Here is an 8,529-nt window from a genome sequence, read left to right on the forward strand (position 1 = left end):
TCTAGACTTGGTCAGATTTATAACTTTGACAGACAGTTTGGCACCAAATCCTACTGGAGTTATGGCGCGGCGCATTGTCGGGGGGTCGCCATCATTTTGATGCCACGATTCACCGGCTCTGTGCTGCGTCACGCCAGGGATTCGGAGGGCCGCGTTCTGTCAGTGGATCTTGACTCTGGTATTCGGATTGTGAACATTTATGCTCCCACTCGAGGGAAGGAACAAAAGGATTTCTTTCCCTCGTTAGATCCATATTTGGTTGGCCCTTCTCGAATTATTTTAGTCGGCGATTTTAACTGTGTCCTCGAACAAGTGGATCGCGTTTCCCCTAAGGGAACTCCAAAGTATAGAGACAGGAAAGGCGACTTAGAGCTGCGGGAGCTTGTTGATGAGCTCGGACTGGTCGATGCCTGGCGCACCCTTCGCCCTGTACAGTCAGGAATGACCTGGACAGGGAGGGGCAGCCGATCAAGGATCGACCGTTTTTATGTCTCGCCATCGCTCGTTCCTAGCATGCATTCCTCTTGGTTGTGTTCTTCCGCTTTGAGTGACCATTGCCTCCTTGCTTTGAGATTCGCCGATTCCAACCTCGTAGCACAGGGCAAGAGACCGTGGCGTCTGAACCCACGGCTCTTAAAAGATAAAGAAGCCGCTAAAGATGTTGCTGGACTTCTTTGCCGTTCGCTGCTAGATGGACAGGACTTAGGCGGCAGCGAATGGGATGCGGTGAAGGCCAGTGTCGCGGAGTGCTTTCGGGAGTGGGGCAAGCGGCGGGCACGCGAGGAGCGTGCTGAGATCAAAATCGTCTCAGACGCTATCCTCCTGCTCTCAAAGCCGCTGTCCGGTGGCCCCGGAGTAACCGCGGCCCTGACTTCGCTTCGCAAAGAACTTAGAGTCCTGCTTCAGCGACGCTGGGACCGCTTGCGAGCCACAGCGCGCGCTGAGCAGTGGGAAATGGAGGCATGGTGTAGCAGGAATGTTCTTCGTAGGCACCTAGCTCGAAAGAGAGCGGTTATGACCTCTCTCACAGATCCAAGTACTGGCAATCTTGTCGAAACGCAGGACGGAGTATTGGAGCTGGCGCGGCAGTTCTACAAGAACCTTTATGCCAAGCCACCTCCCTCCCCGTACTCGTTTCCTTTCGTTAAGTCCTATGAACAGGTCGATATCTGCGACTCCCCACTTGTTGAGGAGGAGCTCCATGCAGCCCTGAATCTATGAAGCGCAATCGCAGCCCAGGCTCGGATGGCTTGACCGTTGAATTTTACGTCAAGTTTTGGAAGGTTTTGGGGAAGCCTTTTACCACTCTTGTAAACAGGCTCCTCCGTGAGGGGACCCTGTCAGCAACTCAAAGGGAAGGGCTTATCACTCTCCTGTGCAAGGACGAGTCGAGACGCACTGACCTGAGAGCCTGGCGGCCCATCACCCTTCTGAACTGCGATTACAAGCTCATAGCTAAGTGCCTGTCCGTAAGACTCACTCCAGTGCTAAGCACGGTTTTGGGTCCGTACCAGGCATGTTGTGTTCCAGGGCGGTCCTGCCAGCTTCACGGCTTTGCTATCAGGGACCTGATCGAATGGGCGAATGCACGGAATCTCAGCGGCATTCTCTGCTCATTTGATCAAGAAAAGGCGTTTGATGTTATCAGTCACAGGTACCTTTTCAAGGTTTTAAGAGAGGCCGGCTTCAGCGGCCAGTTTATCAGTATGGTTAGGGCTCTCTATTCTCGTCCCAGCTCGGCTGTTGTAATACAGGATCGCATCTCGGAGCCTTTCAGCGTGGGTCGTGGAGTTAGGCAGGGGGACCCGCTCTCACCTGCCCTCTATGTGCTCGCGTTTGAGCCGCTCCTGCAGAGGCTTTCCAGTGACAACAGCATCGGTAGGTTTCCCCTTCCACCAGGTTCCCCTCCTGTCGCACTGTTCGCTTACGCAGATGACCTCTCCATTGTCGTCCCTGACGAGGCCACAGTTTGCACCGTCCTGGACGTCATGGAGGGGTACTGCTCGGCGAGCGGAGCCAGGATAAACAGGTCCAAGAGTGTAGTCATGTATTTGAACTCCGCTCCTTCCAGTCTGCGTCCTGTTCACGGCTTACCCGTGCAACAACGCCTACGTATTTTGGGTTTCCATTTCGAACCGGACGGCCTGACTACTGAAAACTGGAGGCTGGCTAAGCAAAAGCTGACCGACAGAATTCAGGAAATCAGTGCCTTGGGATGTCCATTGACGGCCAGGGTAACGATCATTCGATCGCTGCTCTTTTCTTTTCTGACCTATGTAGCTTCCGTTATGCCGGTTGCAACCCGAACCAAGCTAGTCTTGGAGGGGCTCCTCTTTCGTTTCCTATGGAGTGGCTCATCTATGTATGTGGCGCGTCCTGTGATCAAGTTGCCCAGGAATAAGGGAGGACTCGGAATTCCCGACCTGGGCATCGTGGCCACTGCGCTGCATCTCAGATGGACACGGGTAGCTCTCGAATCGGATATGCTCCTAACTCGAAGCTTTGCGTCGTTTTTCCTGAGCACACGACTGCGGCTGTTCTCGCCGGAGGCATTCTCTAACTCAGTGCCTCGGGCGGGAACTCCTTCACCCTTCTATGCGGGGGCCGCCTCCACTCTGGCTCGTCTCCGTGAGGCCAACCCAGGGATAGAGCTAGATTCTCTCGAGCTCCATGATCTAGTCGACTTACTCACACCGGACCTCCCGGCCCACTGTGTGAGATATGACCTGTCCCGCCACAGTCCTAACTGGAAGCTCATCACTGCCAGTTTTCTGGATGCCAAGCGCTCTACATTCATGTACCGCCTGGCAAGAGGGTGCCTGCCCATAACATTCAGGCCCTTCACGAAAATCCCTACCAGAGGAAAGTGTCCGTTTTGTGGCAGTAGGGAGGACTTGGTTCACATCTTCTCTCAGTGTGCACTCCCAGCAGCCCTCCTTCAAAGGATAGCTAGCTTGTATGGCCACCCCGGAGTTCCATTCGAAACCGTTCGGTTTTTGCATCCCCTGCCTGCGCAGGCGGTTAACCAGTACGTGCTTCTTCTCGTCGAGTGCTCTTACCAAGTTGGGTGGCACGGTGCGCTGCCGTTTTCGATGGGAGGCAGCCTAGTCTTCATGAAGTACTTGCAAAAGTGCGGAAGGAGATCTGGTTTGTTCTCCACCGGGAATGGCAGCGTTTGGGCGTTAAGAAGTTTCTCGAAACCTGGCACCGTCCAGCAGTCATCTTTAGTGAGTCAGGAGGGCAGATCACCATTAACTTTTAAAGATGGCTCTCTCTAAGGTACACCGATCTGGCCTAGCGTGCCAGTCACTTGTGTCTGCGGAACCAACAGCCCGAGCCGGTCTGGGTGCATGCGGCTTCTGTTGCTACACCGCGGTGATGACGGTCGAGGTTTCCGCTGTTGCTTACCCGGACTCTGCATGCGCCCGGGTAATCCAGTCGCCTTGCTGGGCTCCGCCCACGAGGTCCATGTCGGTCGTTTCCGTTCTGTGCTCGGCGACTCTGTTCGCTGCGACGAACGGCGGCCCCCTTGTCCGAGTAGGACACCGCTGGCTTTCGGCCACGCGGTACTCCCTGGGTACGTCTAGTCTGTGTGCGGCGACTAAGGTTGCCGCGCCAAACGGTAGCCCCTATGCGGTCGCAGTTCAGTGCGCGACGATTGGACTCGTCGAGCCGAACTGCGGCCCCCCCGTCTGGGTAGGACCCCGCCGGCTTCCGGCCGTGCAGTATTTCTCGGGTACGTCTGTTTTGTGTGCGGCGACTGAAGTTGCAGCACCAAACTGTAGCCCCCATGGCCGAGTCTCTCTGGCGTGGGGCCGTGAGACTGGCTACGTCTGTTTGGCGCTTTGCGCCGAGCGGTAGCCCCCTTGTCCGGGCAGGGACCGTCTTTCCGAAACAAACCTTCCCCTCCTCAACCCGGGGGGGAGGCGGTACCGGGATAGACGTACAGATGATGATGGGTTGATGAGTGTCGTAGAACTCTGGGACAAAGCGCCTCCGGGTGCCGCGTCTCCTCCCATCTGACAACGGTACCACCAACTAGGGTGGTATTAGGGCTAGCTTACTGCTCTCCCATCGATAGAACCCGCGACCTTCGGCGAAGCAGCCGCAGAACGGCAGAGACCGCAGCCAAGCGCAAAAGGAACCGATAGACCAGGGATCTCAAGCTCAGCTCAGCTAGCGGACCGAATTCAGGAAATTTATTCCCGCAAGGGCCGAGACAGTGAAGATGGTTGGAGCAGGCGAAGGCAGGGGGGGGGGGAGAGTTCGAACCAGACTAACAAGCAGCTAACAAGCAAATAATCATCACAAAGGGAGCGCAAAAGAAGCGGAAATTTATTAATTTAATTAATTTTGTTATTCTTGGAAACATCTTTTATTATAATGAAAAATGCCACTGAAATACGAAGGGGAGTTGGAAAAATACGTTAATTATTTTTTACAGCGAAAATATGCGCAATTATGCACGGAAGCACATATTTACTTTTTAACATTGTCTGTAGGGTAGTCTCCATTCGGTTGCATGCACGTTTGCCAGAGCACGATTAACGTTACTTGTTGATTATCCCAACGAATGCTTGACATGTCTGACTTCAACACTCAACTACTCAAGGTTGTCGACAAACGCGCTACTTGCCAATGACAAACTCGCTATTGATGAACGTCATGATCACTAAAATAGCGATATTTGCTGGAAAAATGCAAATAAGCCCAAGAAACGCGACAAGCGACTCGAAAATTCAACAAGCGACTCGGCGAAAAACATGACCAGGATTTTGGGACATGTGCACGCAGCGCCATCTCTTGTCAGTGACAACGGTGGCCTGCCGTGACTGAATGTGAAAAAGGCGAAAAAAAGATCGTATCTGACGAAAAAAGCTAGTTATCAAAAACGACTCCCGGTTCTGTACAGCAGACACATATTTTAACATTCTGTTAGAATTACAGTGTCGCGGTGCACACCGCGTCGCTTCCCAGACTGATTAATATTTTACAATGGGGTACCATGTGTTTCTAATGGGCGCTGTTCAGTTGTCCTGGGAAGCCACACGCTTTGTAGCGCGATACTGTAATTTTACCAAAATATTCCAGCAGGCCTCTCCTGCATAGAACCCGGAGTCGTTTTTGATAACTAGCTTTCATCGAGAGATATGATTTTTTTTCGCTTATTTACCATTTAGTTATATCAGGACGCCGTTGCTGCCGCTGACAGATGGAGCTACGTACAAATGTCCCCAAATTCTGTTAATGAGAAGCCCACTTGCGCTTATTATAAGCGGAACTGGCAACTCTTGAACAAACGTTGCCATTTTAAAGTTTGCTTAACGTGGCCATTTGAAAGAACGCCTTTCCTACACCTCACATATGGGTCATTTCTCGAGAGGATTTGACGTTAGGTTACGAAAAACATGTCGATATTGACCTTCACAGTGACTAAAATCTGGGCGCCGATTCTGAAACATGGAGGTTTCGTTCCACGGCGATGTTTCAACCCATACTGACCGCATGGGGTGCCTCACGAAGATAAATGCTTGAGACCAGTCCCGTCTCTGTAGCTTACCCGAACAAAGTGTTATTAATCGCAGTAGGCGAGAAAATAATTCGAGCACCATTTAGCAAATTAGCAAAGTGACAGCACTTTATTCCGTGTGAAGCTGTGAGCCGCTAACGAAAGGTCTGCGGGCCGCGTGTTTGAGACCCCTGCGATAGACCATCGTATTGGAACACCAAAACAGCTTTTGAATTAAAAAAAAAAATACTCTCAGGAGCGTGTGTCGAGTTGGCAATGCATATGAAAACTTAAACTGCGCTTAGGCCGAGACACCAGAGTAGAAGCAGATAGGACGAGCGCAGACTAACAACTGATTTGCTGAAATCGCGTAAACTTCCCTCCTGGAATAATGCGCGTGCGCAATAACAGTCATGACCGCGTGACGAAAGCACTCTCCCCCACCAAGACCTCTATCTACACAAGAAAATCGAGCTCTTTCCTAGAGAGACACACAGATGCATCGCTGACGCACTGATCTGGCCAATGTCTAACTATCCAGGATTTCACGTGCGCTTTGGCCCTTCGCTCGCCCTAACACCTTCGTGCCACTAAAAATGGGCTTGCACTTCTTCGCACATGTGCTACAATGAACTTGCAGATGCTTCCCACTGTCATCCCCCAATGAGTTCGAATGTTCCATTAAGCGCTTATTAACACACCTCCCGTTCTGCCCCACATGGACCATCCCACAGGTCAGGGGAAATTCATACACCACTTCCGTTCTGCATGGTACATACACTCGTTCGTGTTTCACGCCACATCCATCGTTCTTTTCTTTACTTTTGTCAGAAGTGGTGTATTGAGAATTGTTTTAAGTGCGTAGGACCCGCCTTGCCGTCCATCCGTAGATCTCATGTGGCGTGCTCACGCTCACAATCAAGCTTAAAGCTTAAAACAAGGCTTAAAACAAGCTTAAAACAAGCTTAAAACAAGGCTAGCAATGCTCAAAACCGGGTTAAAAGCACGATATGATTACGAGAGACGCCGTAGTGGAGGGCTTTGGAAATTTCGAGCGCCTGGGGTTCTTAACGCGCGCTAATATCTAAGTACACGCTTGTTCTTTGCATTTCGCCCCCGTCGAAATGCGGCCGCCGCGGCCAGAATTCGATCCCGCGACCTTCGAGTCAAGCAGTCGAGCACCATAACCACTAGACCACCGCGGCGGGTTGATATGGAAATCTGACATTTTATCGAGGTCGCTCGTCATTTCACGTGGCCACATTTCATTGTTGGCTTTCATTGTTGCACTTTATTGTTTCACGCAACAATGGTCATTATGTGTAGAAACAAGCGTTGTGCAGCTAAGCACACGGGTGAAGGTCCAATTCCCGGCACGGAGGAAGGAAAAAGGCATTGTGCACTGCGATAAAAATAAACAAACAAACAAATAAATAAATAAATAAATAAATAAATAAATAAATAAATAAATAAATAAATAAATAAATAAATAAATAAATAAATAAATAAAGAGACTAGGTAAGTCGTGTTCATGCGAAGCTTCGCTTACCTCCATTTTCCGGAAAAGGAACGTCTCCTTTTTTTTATTGTTATTATTCTGATCCGAATGAACTAATTTTGCCTCCTCCATCAAGTTCGTGATGATAAGGCTTTAACAGTATACTCACGTTGCCGGCTGAAAGCGCTGACATCGATTACGGGACGAAGCGGAGCGGAGGCGTCGTGCGGCTTCTGCGGCGGAGAGCGAAGACGATCCTCCCTTCGTTGCCGGAACGCGACAGCCTCGCTACAATGCGCGAAGGTGTAGCAGTACTGGCAGCGGACATAGGAGAAGGTACATCCGGATTGCTACGCCGACGCTATGCAGGTACCCCCATTCGGTTTGTTCGGCGACAGCACGCATAATCAAACTTGACGCGCCTTTCAGGGGCGTAGCCAGAAATTTTTTTCGGCGGGGGGTTCAACCATACTTTATGTATGTTCGTGCGTGCGTTTGAATGTGCGCGTGTATATATACGCAAGCAAAACTGAAAAATTTCGGGGGGGGGGGGGTTGAACTCCCCCAACCCCCTCCTGGCTACGCCCCTGGCGCCTTTTAGGGAACGCCAGGTATATTGGGATTAAGAAGTTAGCGGGCATAACGTACGTGGCCGCAACAAGCACAGGACCCGGCGAAACACGGGAGAAGCCTTAACCCTGCAGTGGGTGCAGTCAGGCTTTTGATGACGAGACATGACATATCGAGACGTAAGTGAAGAGTTCCAGCACGTTACGACGTGAGCAGAAGAGGATGGACGCATAGGACAAAGGCTGGACTTTCAACTGAAGTCGACTAAAAGATGGTATTCTCTAGAATATCGCCACGCATGCGTAAAGAGCCAGCAGCAGTAATCGTGTAAACGTACACAAACTAACCCGCTCCAGCCACCTTTTACCTTTTTAACCGAGCCTTCACACGTGCACTATAAGGAAAGAAATAGAGGAAGAAAGGAAGACGGGAACAAAGAAGGAAAAAGAAAGAAAGAAAAGGTCAAGCACGCCAAGCCTCGCTTGCCACCATTTTCCCGATAGGGGAAGGTCTCATGATTTTTTAAAGAGCTCACGAGACAAAAAGAAACAGTATCTCTCTTCCCAATTCCTGAGTTGCGTCATTCAAAGAGGAGTAACGCTGTCTTGGTTTTTGGTGCGTAACGCCAACAGACATTATCATCCCCCTTATTAGGTCGAGAAAGCGAACCGAGAAATCTAGGGGCAGTTCGTAATGATGATGGCTATTGCGCGAACTGAGGACTAGCACAAGGAGACGCACGAGGACGAGCACTATAGCAATCATCCTCAATTCGCGCTAAACATCATCACATATCAACTAGCCCAAGCCGGCTCCCTTCACTGTTCGTCAACGCATCTGAAGTCCGGATAGCATGAGACAATGGTCATTAAAATTTCTTCAGCAAGAGACTCAATGTTGCCACGTTCATTAATATTTAAAAGTACTAAAGGAGATTATAGCCAGTTCCACG

This window comes from Rhipicephalus sanguineus, chromosome 7, assembly GCF_013339695.2.
Source record: "Rhipicephalus sanguineus isolate Rsan-2018 chromosome 7, BIME_Rsan_1.4, whole genome shotgun sequence".
NCBI classification, from domain to species: Eukaryota; Metazoa; Arthropoda; class Arachnida; order Ixodida; family Ixodidae; genus Rhipicephalus; species Rhipicephalus sanguineus.